The sequence below is a fragment of the Pinus tabuliformis genome, chromosome 5_2 (genome assembly GCF_031772625.1).
Source record: "Pinus tabuliformis cultivar Carrire ecotype Pingquan chromosome 5_2, CPIR1, whole genome shotgun sequence".
Classification (NCBI taxonomy): Eukaryota; Viridiplantae; Streptophyta; class Pinopsida; order Pinales; family Pinaceae; genus Pinus; species Pinus tabuliformis.
The window spans coordinates 850,049,706-850,071,179 of NC_142306.1; positions in this window are offsets into that span (position 1 = coordinate 850,049,706).

Consider the following 21,474-nt stretch of genomic DNA (forward strand, 5'->3'; position numbering starts at 1 on the left):
ATGAGAGGGATCCAATAAAAATATCATCTGCCATAAATAATATGACCCACATGGAGTTTGGCCGTAGTTGCCAATTTTAACAAAGGGTCTATAACGAACAGGTATTCCCCTTTTGAGGGTTGAATTTTGTAAAATTTTATGTAAAAAATATTTTAGTGCATGGTCCCTCATACTTAGACACCAAGGCTAAAATATTTAAGGGTGGAAAAATAAACAAGTAATTTTTCTCGCAAAAATAAAATTAATCCTAAGCCAGAAAATTAATTAATTAGAGTAAAAAAAATAAAATGTTAGAGAAATTAAATTCTCCAAGTGGAAAAATTCGTGGGTCTTAAAAAAAATAATTTTTAGAGGTCCCCCACCAAGGGAATATTGGAAATTTCAAGAAAAAATTGGACCCTTGGGCCTTGGTGGTCAAGTCAAAGTTATTTTTTTTTAGAAAATTAGCTTAAAAAAATTATTTTTGAGCTAATAAATAATGGGTTTAATGAGAAATTCAAGAAGTCCTCAAAAATAATATTTCCAATGGTAGAGATTAAAATATCATCAAAGATTTATTAATGACCGAGATTATTTTGACGGGAATCAAGACAACTAGCCGTTATTTTCAACTTGGAGGATTTATCCATAAATTAGAGGTCATTTGTGTCTTAAGCCATCTGATGTTTGGCTAATGTAGCTTTGTAAAAGTTGATGTAAAGCTATTGTCCAGCTGTGAAAATTTTGAATAATCATAATAAAAGACTTTGGGGTGCAGTTCATGGTGCCTCTGTTCTATTGATTTGTGGTATGTGTTGGGTAGGAACATTCCTATATTGTGATTTAATATTTTATTAAGTCATTATTTCATTGTAGATGACAAGAACATTCTATTGATAGCTTTTGGGCTTATCTTAGGTGATCTAGTTCATTGTTGTTATAGCGGTTTATTCTTGAGAAATTATATAGTGTTTTCAGGTTCCCCAACCCTTGGGCTCCAAGTCCACAAACTGTGGGCGCATGCTGCCTATGTTTGGATCTTGAATATTTTATATGGTTTTCTAACTTCGCTAAAGCTGTAGTTTGACATTTATTTTTCGAAATACATATAGCCATCATCAAAATCTACAAAAAAATATTTCTCAAAATTTCTCTACGCATTGTACACTTTTATATTTTGTAAATAAAATATGTATAATATACTTGTAAATTATTTTATTTTCTAACCTTTGTTTTGCAGCTGGGGTTTTCTAGGGTTTTGAGATTTTGAATTTTTTGTATATATTGGAGTTTTGGGTTATTGTAAATTTATTTGTGTAGGTGAGATTAAATGAAGAGAGATGGATTAGAGCTAGTTCTAGGCCTTTGACAGTAAAATCTAGCCTCTACAATTTTTTTGCAAGGCTAACATAAGATATTTTGCAGAAATATGAAGCTCTGAAGCAAATTCGATATTTTGGGTGATCGTTTCAATTTTTCAGGCCTTCTAGGCCCAACGTCACCCCTTGAAGCCCTAGCATGGCCCTAGAAGCCTAGCCGCTGCCATTTTTTGGATTTTTTACCCTTGTCGTGGGTCATTTCAGGCCTATTAGGCTTGAATGTGACGCCTAGGGGCCTCGACCTCCTCCTCTTAACCCCTTGTCCTTTCTTCCACCCCTTCGCCAACCCTGGTGTGGCCTTTTCCTCCTCCGTCTTGCCTTTCTCCCCCTCACCCAACCCTTTCTCCCTTGTATTCCACATCGACCTCCTTGCCATGAATCTCTACTCCCTCTTGTCCCACTCTCCTAGCCTCTCTTCCTTTTCTTTATCTCCATACCTCTTAGATGCAACCCTTTAGGGTTTATGACAGGCCCTTAGGGCCTTATCCTCTTAGGTTGTGGCCCTTGTGGGGCCCACGACATCCCATTAGGGCCTTCTCACCCAAGATGTTTGGAAGTTTAGGCCTTATTCTCCTCTCTTTGGCCCTTGTTTTTCCTATCTTATCCTCATTTGTCTCTGTTGGTGATCTCAGAATTATTTTGAAACTAATTCTTGGTGGGTTTTGCAGAGAAATTGGCTCAAGTTTTGTGTTTTGGAGTGCCAAGTCATTGGATTTTTTTTTTTGGAAAATTGGGAAAACAATCTTGAAGTCATTGAGCCTATTTTTTGATCTATAAACCCTCCATTTTACTCACTATTTGTTAGATCTCTCTGAATACATTCATAAATGTGATTAAATTTGGTCTAGGCGCTCTAAAATTCACACATAAGTTGCCTAAATGTATTGAGAAATTCATGGTAAAAATTTACGAGTCAATTGATGAAGTGGGCATTGTTTCTTAGGCATAAATATAGGTGATTTGTTGATTGAATATATTTGCATAACAAGTTTGATCATATCTTATAATTACATCATAAAGGGCTAAATATCTAAAATTTCAGCTTGTTGTGGCATTTGGGAAATTTTGGGCACATTTTGGCACACTTTCTCACATTGGCGGCTCACTGTTTTCACATTTTTATTACTGCCGTCATAAGTGCACTGAAAATACATCATAAGAAGGTTAGTTTTCTCAATTTTTCATTTGGAAAGTCATTGGGTGTCTCATTACTCACATTTGGTTCATTACTTGCTTGTCATTTTGGAGTAAAAGTGATTTTATTTATTGTTGTCCTAAATCTATATTAACATTGAACTACAAGTTACATAAGTGGTTTTCATTGTTTCATGATCTAATAAGTTCATTGTGGAGAAGATTTGTTTTATTGTGATATTATGACATTATAATCTAACATTTTCTCTTGTGTTACATCTAAGAATCATTAATTTTTCACTAAAATCACTCGATAAGAACTTACACATCTAAGCTATAATCTTGTTGGATGGTTCAAGTTACTTTGGGAATTGAAATTAAATTGGAATTATTGTATTAAGCATCTAATTGGACATTGCTAAGGAATCATTGGGTAATTGCTCTAAAGTAAACACATATCTTTTTTTTCCATCATATCTTAACAAGCCTTGATAATTTTATTATCTATCTTAAGCATTGGCATATTTAATAATTATTGATTGCATGGTGGTGAATCATTCCAAGTGAGCATCTCTTAATATTGGTACAAGATCATCCTTGGCATTTACTTTGTTAAAATATCTTGGAAGACTTTAAATTATCTCAAGTGATTATCATTATTATTGAATTAGACAAGTGTTCCAAATTGCTATCATTTGTTAAGTATCTTGTGGAAGATAAGTGTATCCTTGGATTGATCTATTATTTATAATTTGGCACATTCTTAGTGATAATATTGTCTCTCCATTTATTGTTAATTACTCTTTTCATAGAAGTTAATCATAACTAAAGTACTTAAACATTAAGCAATCTTAACCTAAGAATCACTCGTAATCCTTGCACAAGCATCATAATTCTAGTTGTATCAATAACATACCTCGAAGCATAAGCTTGGTTGATAGACTTCTAGGGAGACCCTTACTCAATTTAGCTTGAGGGATTTAGTACCTTTCTAGTGGTTAACACAGTGACCTTGCACTCGTCAGAGCCACAGTCTCTATAGTTCCGAAGGCATTAGGTGGTTGGAACATAGGGGGAGGTATCGTTAATTAAGCCTCCACTTGCTTCTTGTTGGCTTCCATCCCACAACATACTTTAAAGACTCATTCCAAAACACTTAAGAGGAAGGTCATACTTAGAATAGGAATATAGCTAAAATAACCAAGGCTCTTGCATCACAACTAGGTCTTAGGATTTTCATAGCATATAGGTTAGTGAAGCATCTAAGCAGCGATTGTCCATCCAGTTACTTTGTCTCAAATTGGTAATAAGAAATAAGTTTAATCCACAAGAGATTGGTCTCACATTTAAATCTAATCTAATATTTAAGTCTTGCTAAATTTAACTGAGTAGCTAGGCCACTCAATTGTGTCTCCCAGACTCATTGGTTTCCAACTTGTCCTTCATCTTCACATTTCCATAGGGAATACCCTCCATAGCCTATTGTTGGGAGATAACTAAAATGGAGAGGTCAGAGATCAAAGTGAAAACCATCAACCTGAGTCATTGTCACAGTGCCTGTACAATCTGAGCTATAACAAGTAGGAGGCCACATTTTTTTGTAGCTCTGGTTTTTAAATGAGTTTCCTTTATGATCCTATGGTTATATTTGGATTTGGAAAGAGGTCCTAATTTCTTCAAATATATCATGATGCTAGGGGTGTTGGTTAAAGTCGTGCATTTTGATGCAATGCAGGTTTTGCGTTTGAGAAGAGAACTAGAATGGGGGAGCCACATATCATTTCTCTTTGGCAGGGATCTCATGCCATCATAAGCTTCCATTTGTTTTCAATTCAGCTTGGAAGTGGTTATTTTTTGGAGGATTGGAGACCATATCTCCATATACAACGTGTCTGTGGCTTAGTTGGTTAGTTTAGGAGATTAATAGAGGGAAATCGTTCATAGTTGAAGAGAATCAGGTATCCCCTCGCTCCCTAGCTAGAATTAGACCTTGGGTTGTGTAGGTTTTAACCCTGTACAAAACTTACCTGCATACGAATTCTAAAACACAGAAAATAAACAATGTGAGAGCATAACACATAAAACATATATACACAAATATTTTCCCCTAGATCCCAAAACTGGGACTACCAGATTGATTTTTCATTATGTTACTTTCAATGTTACAATACATATTTATACATGTCGAAGCATCCGATACCATGGACCGAAAACCATCACACCCAAAACCATGTGTGAAAACCATGCACAAAACCATAGGTAGGTCCGCCCAACCTAATATAGGGTCCAAAAAAAATTTCCCCAGGGCGTTGCCCCGAACCTTGTAGAGGGGGGCTACCTGCCCCCCTCAAACCCCCTGGACAGGGGGGGCTGCCGCCCCCCCTGTGACCCCCCCATTGCACAATCAGTACAATGAAGGGGGGGGTTCCACCCCCTCGGTTAACTAGGTCATCTAGTCGTGGAAAGAATATAACACAACCCAAAAGGTTGGTTGTCGCAAAAGAGAATCTTTGTCATCTAAGGGATTGTGTTAGTGCTAGGTAAGATTATTACAACAATAACTCAGATTGCTGCATTTTGAGTAATATCATCTCTGTACACTTTTCTTTTCTATCAAATTATTTTGGATCGTGAAGGTGGATGAGAATGTTGAGATAGGCATCATATATTCTCTGCTGAAACCTAAATTAGATTGGAGTTATTTACAGATTTTTCTCCTTTTTCTTCCTCTTTACATCTTCTTCCTTCTTTGTTTCTTTTTTTCATGTACTCTCATTTTTTTTTGGGGGTGGGGGGGGGAGTTTTTTGCTACGAGTTTTTCTTATTTTTTCCATTTATGAGAGGTTGCACATGGGTACCTACGCGGGCCTCGTTGTTGGGACCTATTACCACACAATCTAGTGTTGGAAATGTAACTAGTTTCGGTCTTCATAATTGTTGTACTCATTTTAATATGTCTCTTACGTAATAAACCATAAATAAGAAAATAAAAAGTTATTATTTTAAAGCACGGGTTTCATGCTATTTATTGTTGGTCTTCATTTTTCTCATGTTCTTCATGATTCTACGGTTTGTTAGGTAATATGATATATTTTCATGAGTCAAGAAAGTCAACATCATGTTTAAGACCCTTCTGGGAAAAATATATCTTGTAGTTTTTTTTTTTGAGTCTAGAAAGTCCTAGAAACCTCCAAAGTACAAGTTGATTTTGACAGCTTCAAGTCAGCCTAAAGGAGGGAATTTGACCCCTTGGAAAGGCTATCTAAAGGAGCAGATTCGATCTCATTTAGAACTAACACAAAAGTTCGATCTCAAGAGAGGAAGTTCGATATACTACTAGAATGCAAGAAGAAAGGAAAAGTGAAGGTATATAAGGAGAAAGAAGGAAGAAAACTTGTTTTTGGGCTCTATCTCTCTAACACGTGCGAATAATTAGGGTTTCTGCAACTTCCAGGAAGGCTGAAACTGCAGGTTTGAGTTGCAGTAAGACGACTTGCAATATCAAGTTTCTGGGAGAGGAAATATTCTATTTTGATCGCGTTGACCTTGGGAGGATATATCTTGCTAAAATAAGGATCTCTTGAAAAGTTGAATTAGGGTTTTTGCAGCAACTATAGCGCCAAAGTTGTAGGGTTGAAGCTGTGGTTGAAACTGCAGCAAGTAGTTGGTTGATGTTGGATTGAGTTGTGGTGATCTGATTCTATTGGAAGGGTTTAATTGATACTTGGAGGAATTTATCTAGGGTTTGGGTCTTTTTTGTCTCATTGGAAGCAAATACTATAAGAAGAGAAGAGTTTTTTTGGGTTTCCCCTTGGAGGGGTTTTTCCCTTGCTTGGAGCCTAATATTTGTGTCCACTGTCTTTACTATTTTTCTCTTGATATTTGTTTGATGAAAAGGTCTAATAAATAAACACAAGAAGAATAATAAAGTTCACAAGCAAGTATTAAGGTTAAGGAAATAATGGAATTAATAACTTCCACATTACATTTTCCAATATGGTATCAAAGCTAAGGTGAACAAGAAAATGCAATTGGATGGATCATCTTGTGGACATAAAGAAGGGCTTTCTTAGGGGAAGTAAACAAAATACCTATTGATCTAAAATAAGTGTTACTATATCAAGCCTTCATTGAAAAAGGGCTACATCAAGCTCTCATCAAAGGAAATCCTAAAGAGGAAGACTACAAGAAGGTTGTTGTTCTCTCTTAGGAAAATATCTACTTGAAAGATAATTGGAAGACATCCTTGAAGGGAGCATCAAAGGATTTTGGTATCATCACTTTTAGAAGCTAGTGTTGAAGTCTCCTTGAAGATATTGAAAGCCTTGAGATAGTTGAAGACATCATCAGAGAAGGGAAGATTTTTTATCAACAAGTAAGTATCTCTATGTCTGAATCTACATGTCATATGGGTTATTTCTACAAGGAAAACAATAAACTTGTTGGCTCAGCAAATTTCCCAGCATGGAATAAAAGGAGTGATATGACACTTATATAGAATGAAGTAATGGAATATGTTCTTGGTGAAATTACTGAACCTAACAAAGACAATGTTAGTTCATGTAGCATCAAATGTGTTCTAGTCTCAAAACTTTGTGGAGAGGCTAGAAAACAAGATCACTCCATAACCCAAAAATTGTATATGGAAATTCCACCTAGAAGTGTCTAAATTAGATTATTAGCCTATTTTTATATATTTCTTAAGTCTAAAATTAGGAAAATGGGTTAATTAATGAGAATTAATTGAGAAATGTGTGAATTATCTAGAATCTCAAACAGATCGACTGGGAAATAATCTTAGCCATTGATTAAGATTTAATCTTGGTCGTTGGAGTCCCATAATGAGATTATAAGAAGAAGTTGATGGGTAGATGGAGGAACACACTCAGTGTGCGAGTTGCCTGGCAGATCGAGCTACCTAGTTGCAAATATCTAGCAAGGTAGAAGTTCGAGCCATAAGGATGCACAAGTGAGATTGAGGGTACACTAGTTGTAGATACTCAGTGATCAAGGTAGATATATTTTATAGTAGCAGGTGATTCATTAGTGAGATCGAGCCAGTGATCGAGTAGCAGCTATTAGAGGGGCATAGTAGCAGATTTTCGAAGGAGTTTCCAGTTCTGGAAGAGTCAGGAGTTTGGAGAGCGAATATTTATAAAGAAAAGGGCCACACAACAGGAATTCGTGTGTGACTATAGGAATTCTTGCGTGATCATAGGTATTCACGCACGATCACAGGAATTCACGCATGATCGCAGTAATTCATGTGTAATTGCAAGAATTCACGATTACAAGAATTCACGCGTAATTGTAGGGATTCACGATTACATGGATTCACGATTACAGGGATTCACAATTACACAAATTCATAGTTACAATAATTCGCAGTGGATTTGCAGAAGGGAGAAAATTTCTCTAGAATATTTTTGCCAATACTTCTCCCAGATTAGATTGTCAGTTGGGTATCCATATATTGTACTCATAATTTCTGTCGATGCATAATAACAATAAAATCCTCATCTGATGCACTAATTTTCCCACATTGGGTTTTTCTGGGGACTTTTGTCCAAAAACAACCATGTCATATTTTATATGTGTGTGTCAGTATTTTCTCATATTCCAGTTTATATTCCGTAGTATTTTTATTTGTGAAGATTGCAGTGTGATTGTTTCATTGTTGTTGTAGCAATAAACTGATAAATTAATTTATAGTTAGAAGAAATAATTTTAGTTGTTGCAATAGGATTTCAGTGGTGGAAACTTTCACATTGTTTCAGAGCGTTGTTGATCAGGTTAGAGGCTAAGAAACAAAGAGGGAGACAATTTTGCAATTCAGAGGAGATTTGAGTGAATTTTTTCTAGACCTACATGGAGTGCGAATTGTAGAGGCAAGGGTTCTAATTTTAGTTTATAGCCATCAGAAAATTCGATCAAACTGAGTAGTGAGAGGGATGCATTACAGGAATTTGTGAGTAATTGCTGGAATTTGCAATTACAGGAATTTGTGCGTAATTGCAGGAATTCACCATTACAGGAATTCACGATTACATGAATTCATGCATAATCACAAGAATTCAAAATTACAAGAATTTATAAGGTGATTGCAAGAACTCATAGGAATTTGTAGCAGATTTGTTGGATAGAGAGTTCCAGTGAGAAGATCAGAAATTTCATTGAGAATATTTGGGCACAGTTGGTTTGTAGCTAGACTAGTAGTAGAAGATCAACGTTGAGGAAGAGAAAGGCACACACATAGAGTCTTTATCTCACGAGGTTTCAAGTTATAAAAATCCAATTTTCCAGTTATAGATTGGCATAATCTGTGAGCAGAATCTCTCACTCTAGAAGGGAGTACAAATAGAAATGTTAGCAGTCGAGCAAGGAAGAGAGGGAGATTTTGGGTTTATTTTCTCTAGTTTTGAGTTTCACAGTTTTTGCAACTTTGGAGAGATGGGCATACGATATTGCCAGAGGAGGCAATACGAGTTAGCTAGAATGCAGATCTGGACAATAATTCAGCTTCTAGTTGTCGGAAACAAGTTCAACAGGAAGTATGAGTTGCAAATAAAGGAAGGGTCCCAGCTAGGGACAAGGCTCAAATAGTGGGGCACTAGATCCAGGAGGAGTAGTATAAAACTCCAGTGTGCCATTTTGGGAAGGGTCCAATGCAGTTGCAACAAGGAGATCAATCTGATCGGTTCCATATTATTGCAACGAGACCATCATCTTTAGTACAGGAGCCCACAATATCATAGTAGAAGGTTCAGTGTCAGCAAACATGATCTGTCATTAGATAGTTGCAAATCTAGTTGCAGTCAATACCTGAGAGATAGTTGCAGAGCTAGATGCAGTGACATAGGTAATGTGAATATCCTAGTTGTAGTATGCAAGTGTAGTTCTAGCTAGGAGATTCCTATTGCAGAGCTACACAGTCCAATTTCCAGTGCAAGTGGACAATGTGAGTTGCCAGGAGGGAGCAGAGAGATTTCTTATAGGGAGATCAAGACTCAAAGAGAGTCTAGTTTTAGAGGGAGCATCCCTATGGAAGATAGTGCTTCAGGATCTGGGGAGATCAAACTCATTATTGTAGTAGTTGTAGCAGCAATGCAGTGATAACAACATAGTAACAACAAACAATGTAAACTTTGAAACGGGAACTGATACTGTTACCCGTTTCGTAGAGATAGCAAAAAAGTGACCTGATTTTGAAAAGGGGTGATGCAGAACAAACATGTTTTTTTTAGAGCATAGTTTTTGGAAGGAATGTCATGGGAAGGATAGTTTTATGTACATTACGTTTTAGAATGGTAGTGATTTTCATGCTGATTTTAAAAAGTGAGTATTGTGCATCACCCCCTTTTTTTAAAAGACCTATTTTTTGGCTTTAAATTTTCTAATGTATAAAATGTAAATAATTATTTTGTAAATTTGATCATTTTTGAAGTGGTCGTTTTCTTCACATTTTCTTGTTTTTTATTTTAATTTTAACTTTCTTTTTAGTGAGGTTTTTATTGTTTTGCATTTTTAAATTAGGAGGTTGATATTTAGAATTTTCGATATTCTACATATTTACACATCCTTAATTAATTTTCCAATCCACATGAAATAATTGTTTCTAAAAAACAATATTTTTTAACAATGGACATAAAAATAACCATTTTTAACATAAATATAACTAAAAAACTACACATTTTGATAATTTTTTGCTAGAATTGACATGTCAAAATCACAATTTTTATACGATAATTTTAACTAAAAATGGTTAAATAATAGCTTTTTTTATGAATTTCATGTCAAAAAAATAATAATAATCACTTTTTGTTGATCTTCAATTTCTTGTTCCTAGGTTCGCATACATCTTGATAATCTTTTTTTTAATCTCATTTATAAACTCATGAAATATAACAGCTGTATTAGCAAAAACTTTATGAGTAATGAGATTATACTTTTTGTAGGTCATATGATCCTAGCAAAAATGTTATCCGCTATGAGATTATATGTTTTGTAAACTATATGTTCATTACAATAACTAATGAAATAATCTATCAAAACATATTTGATCAATTGTGTATTAAATTTATTTTTATTTTTATTTGGAATGTTAAAAAATGATTTTCATGTGGAAGTCCACAAAATGATTTAGTCAAAAAAAAATTATCAAAAAATTGACCATTGGCTTATAGTTATAGGAGTGGTTTATAAAAAGTTTTTATGGTCTTAAATTTTCTTCGGAGCTTTATTTTTAGGATACTAATTAAAAATATTACACAAATTTCTTTTTATTTTTATTTGGAAGTTGAAAAAATGATTTTTATTTGGAAAGCCAGAAAATGATATTGACCATTAGCTTATAGCTATAGGAGTGGTTTATAAAGAGTTTTTATAGTCTTAATTTTTCTTTGGCTCTTTATTCTTAGGATAAGAATTAGAAATATTCTTAACTGTAATGATATTTGAGTACATTCAACTAGGGTTTTATTTTCCCTTTTAGCCACACCATTCTACTAAGGAGTATGTGAAACTATATATTTTTTTAATCCTATTGTCCTTGTAGTATATGATGAAATTCACTAGTGTATTCTCCTACTTGAGCTGACCTAAGGATCTACTTTTGAACCATGTTTTCAAACACTTTGAAATATTCAATCACATAGTTTTGTTTTCTGTGGAATAAATCCATAGAAATTTTGTTTCTTCAGGATTGAAAATAAGAAAATAAGATGTTCCCCAAATGGTTTCATTTCTATTGGTTTAGTATTTTTCTTTTATATATTCTTATAGAAAAGTAGTTTCTATGTTGTTTTTCTAGTGTAAAGCCATTACATTTAATAAGTTAATTCTTAAAAATAAGAAGACCTTTCTCATCTAATAAATCTTTAAAATTTAAATAATCATATTTTAAGTTTCATAAGTTTTCTATAAATATAATTGTTTATGACAATGATGATGATATTTAAGAATAAAAACAATAATATCATATTAAGTAAAGAAGTAAAACAAATTTATCTTTTTATTTTATTTATTTGTAATTAAAATTTATATTCTCTTTATGACCAAATTTTATGAGAAAAATGCAAATATATCTTTAACTCCACAATCTAATGATTTAATAAAAATATCAATTAAGAAATATCTCATTAACTAAAAAAAATTGAAATAATATATTTATATGGTTGCAAAATAAAAAATGAATATTTGACCAATTAAAAAACATTTATGAGATTAAACAGTGATCGTAACATTCACCACCAACTACTAATCCACTAATTTATATATATTACTGTACTCAGGATTGAAAAATCAGCGAACAGACAAGGAGCAATTTTGTATATATGACGTGGATTTAAAAACTTTAATGATGGAAAAATGAGCCATTTAACATCTATCCCCTGGATTTAAAGGATGTGAAGAATAGATGTAAAGGATGTGAAAATAATAGCAACACAACATTGATTCGAACACTAAAACCCACTTAATATTTGAATGATTATCTTTTTATTCATAAATGTAAAATTAGTTAAGTTATATTAGAATTAAAATAGTTTGAAATATTTAAATTTAATTGATTATCATTTTATTCATAAAGGTAAAATCAATTAAGTTATATTAGAATTAAAATTGTTCAATCAAATATTTAAATTTAATCAAATCATAGTTTGTACATATCTAAGGGTAAACATTTGTTTCATTTAATATTAAAACTAACCTCCACTTAAATTCAAGCTAACTAGAGAAAGAGGTAGATCAATTGGACTAAAAGCATAATGTAAATATGTTTTAAGTCACCTACCTCTTTTCCACTTTTGGTGTGCCCGTAGGTTAACTTTCCTGGTGGGTACAACTATCAATATCTTTTCCACTTTTGGTTTGCCCTTAAGTTAACTTTCATTGTGGCTCCGTTACCTCCGAAATTACAAAATATGAGAATACTAAAGACGTGAGGATGGAAAATGCTTTGTAAAGTAATACTTTGTTTGACTTGTTAGCGCTTGAAATTTCACCTCAGGCTGAGAAAGGCAAACTCCAAGGCAACATCAAACCACTTAGCCTCGTAGCTAGCCCTACGGGGCAGGAGAGGGCTCTCTCCGGTCTATCTCGATATAAGATCTTCAAAGGGTGAGATAACCAATAAGGAAACACTGATTTTAGGCTAGTAAACTGATTAAAAAGTTTGAATTGGGGAGTTTTAGGATTTTGGTGGAAAGTTGGGGAAGGGCAATTTTGGGTGCGGGGATTGGACACAGTTTCTGCAGGGGGTTCTTTGGGGCGAGGTAGGAGACAGTATTGATGCCTTTGATAGAGGTGGATGGATGAGAATGACCAGTGAGGAGTTAAGGAGAGCAAGCAATAACCTTGAATTCCCCTTAAACAGTTGAAAACATTGATATTAAGCAAACTTAAAAGCAGAGCATGACAGTCATGAATTCTACTTTAACACTTCATTTGCCTAATTTGCAGAAGGAAAAGTAAGGAAATGATTCACATAACACACTTACAAGTACAAAGAGAAACACACCATCAATACATGTGTCCATAAGAATACCAAAAAGGACTGCAAAACCCTGGTCTTCCTTTGCCAAAAATTGTAGAGATACAGTGAGTAATACAATAAGAGTTTCTCCCTCAAGAGTCCAACCATGAAAATGAGCAAGAAAGTACATAATATAGGCCATATAACATCTTTCCCTACCTCTAGGGGTCGAGCTCACTATCCTAGGAGCTGTTTCAACCAATTCTAAACTAAGCACTAAAATCTAGGCAGTCAAAACAACTTGCCTCTATAAGCTAGGAAACCAATTCATTCATTAAATTTTTGCCTATCTTATGAATGAATCTTCTAGAAGAGATAAATAAGTGTCAAAATACCATAAAATTACATCATTTACAACAAGGAGGATGAAAATAAACTCCAAAAAGTCAAATCCAGTCAAAACTGCGTTTTGCTGAGTTGTAGGTTGAATTCCTGTGCAAATTGCCTGATGGGTCGCGCGCAATTCCTGAATGGGTCGCGGGCCTTTGGAGGCACTTCCAGGTGTCCAAATGAGGCAAAAGTGGGCTTGTTGGAAAGGTCTGGATGTCTACTTTCCAACCCAAGTGGAATTTCTGAATTTGGTGGTCATTTTCCCCTCAAAAATTGCAATCTCCCAAGACTGCTACCTGTGTGTCAAAAATGTGGCAGAAAGTCATTTTTTGCTTGTTTTTTGACTTTCTGGAGGCCCAAAACTTGGTGAAATTTCTTGGCAATGGCTGAGAAAGTGTAACTTTTCATGACAAATCCAGAAATGCTGAGTTTTCCCAAAATGGAGTTGCCAAACGAAAGGGTCGCGTGCGGCGCGCGACCCATTGGTGGAGAAAACCTGTTTTTTGCCCAAAAAATCACAAATGACCCAAAATGCTCAAAATTTTTTGAAATTTGTGCTGGAGTTGAGTTATTTAGTATCATGCTCCTTCAAAGAAGCCTCAGCCAAGATGTGGAGGGGGTCGGGCCTTTTCCTTCGTTTTTGTGCTTTGGCCAACCGTCTTTGGAGCACTTTCATTCTTGCCTTGCATACATGCATCCACGCCCAATAATGATTTTTCATGTTCCTGAGCAAGTCCTTATCTTGGTTGGCCTTGGCCAGCAACCTCTCCAAATGAGCATTGACCCGGAGAAGCATAGCCTCTCGCTCAACGGGTACCAAATCGCCGGGTCTCTTTCGAGCCAAGTTGCGGTCCTCATGAATCCTCCGCAACTCATCAAGAGTGTGCTCATCCTCCAACTGCTTGTTGCGCTGCTCTAAATATGTGATCGTCCATTGTGCCCCTTCCAATCTTTGCTGCAATGAATCATTTTCAGCTCTTAGGTGCTGAATGATCTCCTTTGACTCTAGGCTAGGAGAACTGATGTCAAGATCAACAACCTCTATGCCCGGAACACCTGATGGCCCCTCATCAATCTTGGGCTGCTTGCCTCTCTCTGGTACCTGTGCTGCTATCGGAGACGAGGCCCCTTCCACCTGGTGTGGAGATAACACTCGCTGAGCTGATGAAGAAGGCGAGACCCCTTCCACCTGATGTGGAGAAAATACTCGCCGAGCTGCTGCAAATAAAGCCCTGTGGCCTCTCTGATAGGTGACCAATGGAGGAGAGCTGACATGTCTAGTCTCAAGGATATCATGCTGCTGTGATGGTCCTCCCTCCTCATGAACAATCTCAGGATGTGGTGGTGGTGCTGTGAAAAACTCACGAGAGATAAACTCCTCCCATGGGATGCCATGCTGAGCCAACTGATGTATGACCACAAGCTGGATCAAACCATAATGATAGAGGCTCCTATATTGTTGTGCTGGGCTTTTCCTCTGCATCAAGGGCACCATCCTCTCAATATTTTGGCACAAGAAAACAGGGATGTTCATCATCCGTACCCGTGTGAAATGCATCAACAAGCGAATATGGTATGAATACACCTGTGAAAATCTGCCCTCACAGGTGAAATAGCGCATGATAAGCCTCATCAAAGGAGCATACTCATTCCTCAAAAATCTGAAAGGAAATACACCTGTCAAGTGTCTCATAAATGCAGGTTTAATGTAAGGCTCGTACTGAAAACTGTCCAATATTTTGCGCTTGTTCCACACTTCTCCAACATTAGGTATCCCTGTTGCTTGAGAAATCATCTCGGGTGTCAATATAAAATCCACCCCTGCAAGGTTCACATGCCCATCATGCAAATGCAAAACAAATAAGCGAGCCAACTCCCTGTGATGCTGAATCTGAGAGATCCTCTCGCAAAACTCATAACATGACAGATAGCGAAAACATGTGACTGCAATTGGACAAGCCTGCAAATCGATCAAAGAGGTGGGCTCCTCTCTCCTATGGTGACCGCTCTTACCACCCCTGTGAGGCCTCCTATGTACCTCCAACTCTGATGCTGACTCATGGTCATCACTTTGCTCATAATCGGTTTCGGTTTCTGACATGGTTTCAGGAGCAAAGTGGCTGAAATGTACTGCTGCTTCTGCTTTAAAATCTGCTATTTTAACTGTTTGAGATGCTGTTTCAAGGGGACAAATAGCACAAGGGAAATGTTAGGGAAGGGAGACTTTGAAGGGAAATTGGGAAAAATATATGAAATAGGGAGTTTAAGGGGAAGAATCATGACATATACATCATCATACAATTTCATTTGCTAGGATGTTATGGGAGGTAAGGTTTAGGGTTGATTCTTGACTTTTTAGGAATAGGGGTAGGGTTTTAGGGCTTTTAGTATTTTTGGTAGGGAAATTAAATAAAAATGATAAGGGAGTAAGAAATGGGATATAGGAAAATGTAGGAAAAAATAGGAGTGAAAAGGATGACCTTAAAACAACAAAACAAACCCTAGCACTTTGACATTATTAAGCAAATGCACATGGAGTCCTTATTTTGCAAATGATGGCTTTTTTTAAAATATTCTCATGCTATTCTCAAGCTCTAGCAAATAATAATCTTGATGATGGGAGGCCTACCTCCAAGCTTGAAAAATTCCGGGGTCGTTTGGCAGCTCACTGGCAAATTTCTGTGGAGAAATCCCCAACGGGTCGCGCGCACTGCCCAACGGGTCACGCGCCCTCAACGGGTCGTGCCTGTGTAATTTCTAAACTGGAACGGGCAGCCTGACGGGTCGCGCTTGCCCAACGGGTCGCGCGCACTCAGACTTCACAAATTCGCCCAAATTCTCTTCAACACAATTCTCTCTATTGCTTTGAGGCACAATGAAGACTAATGGAGGGAGAGTGAGGCTTTATATTCTTGTTTTAAATTGATTTCATTTCAAAACCCTCTTTCTAATGTTTATCATGACACTTTTTCAAAATTTGAATGCTGTTGACTTTATGGTTTCCTTTTGTCCTGAAATTGGTTGAACTGATGTTTTTCCTTGAAAATTTTTGCAGGGATAGCTTCTGAGGAATCTTGGCAAAGGGGACCAAGGCTACATGCTGATTTTTGAAGACTTTTGAATTTTTACAACTTTTTACAAAACTTTGAGAAAATGACCTTGGGCTTTAAAAATAGGGTTTTTAAATCCAAGGTAAAAATTAGCTGTACAAGATGAAATCTTTTAAAGAAACACTTTGATAATCATCCCTCTGGCCTGCTGGGCATTTATTGACTTTTAAAGACCTGACCTTAAAGACAAATTGGACCCAAACCCTAGACCTAGGACTTTTGACCTCAAGACAAGACAATCAACCTTAAAAGAGTTTATTGACTGAAACAACTTGATCCAGCAGTGCCAAGAGGGGAATAAAGACACCAGCTCCTCCATCAGGGTTATGGCATGCCTAATGGAATGCAATAAGATGACACTGATGAGACACCTACTTATGCAAATGCAAAGAGCTTTGATCGCTGATGGAGGGCTACTAGACCGACTCTAACATTGGCTCCAATGGGGATGGTAGCTCCTTGGAGGTACCAAGAACCTTAGACCTCTGGGAGAGCAGACCAATGCTTTATAATCATTGGGCAATGGAGTCATTATTTACACATGTGACCCAAATTTGGACAACTTTATTGACTTTGACAATTGACTGAAAATCAAACTAACTTCGACACAAACTAACTCAACTTTGTGCAGAAAATGGACTGATTAAAACAACCTGAAAAACTCACACCAACTAATCTCCATCTTCAGAATTATAGCCTTCACCACGAGCCCCAGACTAAAGATGAAAGATCAATTCACACTTGCAGCAGAATGAAAGTAAAATGGTAATTACAATGATAATGACTAGAGCAGAAAATGCTCAAACATGATACCTTTTGAGCAGCCGGCCATTTACCGACCCACCGAGACAATCATCACCGTTCATTTCTTTGAGAAGAAAGGCGTTTGGACCACAATATGCTGCAATTTTGTAGGGACCTTTCCACAAGTTGTCGAATTTTCCATGTTTCCCTTTATCTTCATTTCAGGCATCCCATCTCAAAACAACATCATCTATCTGAAAATCATCCGGTTTTGCTTTTCTGTCATAGATTTTCTTTATGCGCTCTTGCAACTTAAGGGAATTTTGAAGAACCTCCTCTCGTGTCTGTTGTAAATGAATCATTTGACTAATCTGCCGTTGCATAGGATCTTCCTCACCATCAGCTTCTTGAAGCAACTTTGCTACCGGAATACTAAGTGAAGTAGGAAACACTGCATCCGTCCCGTAAACCAGTTCAAAGGGTGACATACCAATTGAGTTCTTTTGACTTACACGATCAGACCATAATGCATTTACTAACTTTTTGTGCTAGCTCTTCTTATTGATTTCCAACAATTTCTTTATGATGTTTACTAGAGATTTATTCGAAGGTTCGGCCAGCCCATTTCCTTGCGGATGGTAGGCGGTCGAATGCCCCAAGCTGATGTTATATTTGTAGCAAAAATCAACCATTTTATTTGATTTAAACGCTGCTGCATTATCTGTAATCAACTTATGTGGACAGCCGAAACGTGACAATATGTTATTCTCAAGGAAAGAAATAATTACCGAGTCCGTAGCCTGCCGGGTGGGAATGGCTCCAATCCACTTCTTGAAGTAATCAGTGGCGGTCAATATCCATCGATGCTGCCCGGAAGATGCTGGGTGGATTTCGCCAATAAAATCCAAGCCCCATTGCTGAAATGGTGCATTGATTTCAATGGGCTTGAGAGATAACGGTTGTAATTTCTGCTTTCCTTGAAAAATTTGACATTCATGACAACTCTTAACTGCTTTATATACATCAGAAAACAGTGAAGGCCAATAGAAACCTGCCCTTAGAATTTTATTAGCCGTGGTCTTCCAAAACAAGTGACCCCCACAGTCACCTTTATGAAAATCCTCTACAGCTCTCTTAGCTTCTTCCTCGACTAAACAATTCAGCAATATGCCACCGGGGTCTTTCCAATAAAGTGCAGATTTGATGATGCAAAATTTGGCAGCTTTTAATTTCAATGTCCTAGCTTTGTTTCGAGGCATCCCAGGGGGTGAAGACAAATTTTGAAGCACATATACAATATCAGCATACCAAGGAGAGGAAACAAAGATATCGGATACCTGTAAAGCTGAATTTTCTTCCTCTTCATCGGATAAGGCAGCAATCAAATTGATGTCTAGGACATGGAGATTTGTTTCAGCCATCAACTTAGCAAGACCTTGACCCTTGATCAACTTGGTAGGTTTAATTTCCACATCATACTCTAATAGTGCAGCGATCCACTTACCCCTTCTTCCTTCCGGTTCCGCTTGTACCAAAACATCCTTAACAACTGCGTTGGGAACATATGCCAAAATATGAGAATTCAGTATGTACACCCGGAAATCTTTCAGAGCTTTTACCAGTGCCAATGCTTGTTTTTCGATGATATTATATTTCAGCGCTCCATCCCTTATGATACGACTGAAAAAAGCTATGGGCTTCTCAACTCCATCTCTCTTTTGCATCAACACGGCTGCCAACGTATGCTCAGAAGCAAATGAAAATAAAATAAAATCTTGTGTATAGTCCGGGCTGATTAGAGTTGGGGCTGAAGATAAAATTAACTTTACCAAATTGAAAGACTTTACCGCCTCTTCGGTCCATTTGAGCTGGCTGTCCTTTTTGAGCATGTTGGTTATTTCTCTGAGATGTTCGGCAAGATTGGGAATAAAGCGACGCAGAAAATTCAACTTGCCATTAAACGACTGAATCTCCTTCTTGTTTCAGGGCTGCTCTAACTGCTGAATTGCTTCCACACGTGCAGGATCTATACGAATGCCATCTTTAGAAATGATATAGCCCAACAGCTTGCCTTCGCTCATAGCGAAAAGGCTCTTCTTCGGATTCAATGAGATACCATATTTTCTGCACTTTTGAAACACCATTGTTAAATGATACAAATGCTCTTCATCAGATTTAGAAAACACAGTTAAATCATCAAGATAAACGACCAAAAAGACATCTTTCTCATTAGCAAAGGCCATGTCCATTGCCCGCTGAAAAGTGGCGCCTGCGTTTTTCAATCCGAATGGCATCTTGGCATAATGGAATGTTCCCCATGGAGTAGTGAATGCAGTCTTGTCGCGGTCATCCTCATGCACCAAAATCTGATTGTACCCGGAATAACCATCAAGTAGAGACATCCTCGATGCGCCAACTACCCGCTGCAATATATGATCCATCTTGGGCAGCAGATAATTGTCCTTTAGCGACACCTTATTGAGATTTCTGAAGTCTATACATAAGCAGATCTCACCGGTCTTCTTTCTCACGGGCACCAAGTTAGAAATCCAATCAGAAAATCTGATTGGCACTATAATTCCTGACTTGTACAACCTGTTAACTTCCTTCTCAATCAATGGCAGCAACTTAGGATTAATTCTTCTCAACTTTTGTCGGAAAGGCCTTTGATTTGGCTTTATGGGAATGGTGTGCTAGATGATACTTGTGTCATAAGTTTTCAAATCTGAATAGTCCCATGCAAAAACATTAGAAAACGAAGACAACAATCTGATGTATTCTTTCTTTTCCTTGGGCGACAATGCTTTCGATAGCTTCACCATCTTTGGATTCTCAGCTGTCCCGAGATTCACTTCTTCGACACCTTGTTCCGTGGGCCTTAAGGTGGGTTTGCGGGCCACATCATCTTGATCGAACAACTCTTCCAAAGGAATTAAGCCTTTAGGAATGAAATTGTCCTTAAGCTGCAACACATCCATCTGATTTACTCCTTCAGCTTCCGTGTCTATGGAGATGTCTTTGAAATCACCCTCAACTTGCAGAAAATCCTTGATTTCTTCGTCATCTTGGAAAACTTGCCAACATCTTTGATTATCTGGAACTGTAGGACGGTGCTTCACATAAATCTCAAACTTATTACTGGAATTCATGGGGATTTTTAGATTGCTTGCTGCCTTAGCCAACGCATCCGCAACACCATTTTGGATACGGGGCACACATGTCAAAGTATGTTCAGAAAACAATTTTAAGATATCTAGGACAACATTTCGATATGCTCGCATACGAGGATGTTTGGCCTGAAATTCACCTTTCACTTGCTTTATAACCAACTCGGAGTCGCCATATACCGCTATCTTCTTTGCCTTCAACTTCCGAAGGATTTTCAAACCAGCAATGAGAGCCTCATATTCCGCCTCATTATTTGAACAATCAAATGCCAATTTGTATGAACATACCCGTACCTTGCTGGGGACTTGGTTTTGGACTGAAAATGGGCTTCGAATCCACACACCTATACCAGCACCATCGCTGCCCACCGCGCCATCAAAATCCATGGTCCAAAGACCATCCTCATCGTCTTCTAAGTGCTGAAAATGTGATGTCTGTGCATTTTCTGTTTGCTGCCCATTGATCTCAGCTGTTGGCTTCATGACAGCGGACCTTTCTTCACTTTCCTTTCTCAAAATTTCTCTGAAATTTTCTGAAATGTCTGGTATATCTTCTGCTTGAACTAACTGACTATCTATCTCATTAAAATTCTCCGCAAACAAAACAAATGACTCTAAATCTGTATGTACATAATTTACAGGATGATTAACTGGCTTTTCCTTACTAGTGATCATGTATTTCATCTTTTGTTCCCGATATAACTTCCTCATCTGACCAAAGACCGGAATTGTAGCATAGGAAAAATCGAGCTGAAGTGTACCTTTGAGCTTTGCTCCCCAAGATCTAGAAAGCAACATCCCGAATCGCGGAGGAATATCCGCCACCACCACATCCATCAAAACATTCTTTGCTGGGATTTGATCTAAGCTCACCACCAAGTCCTTGATCAAACCAATACATTTTACCCGGCTGGAATCAAATGAATACAAATCATGATATTTCCTTGTGATGTCTAGTCCCAGCTTTTCCATAATTGCTTTCGGCATCAAATTATGCGAAGCTCCCGAGTCAAACATGGCATTATGTAAAACATATTCATGCAATTGCAGACTGATATAGAATGGAGGAACATATCTTTCGGGAGGCTCACCATTTAAAG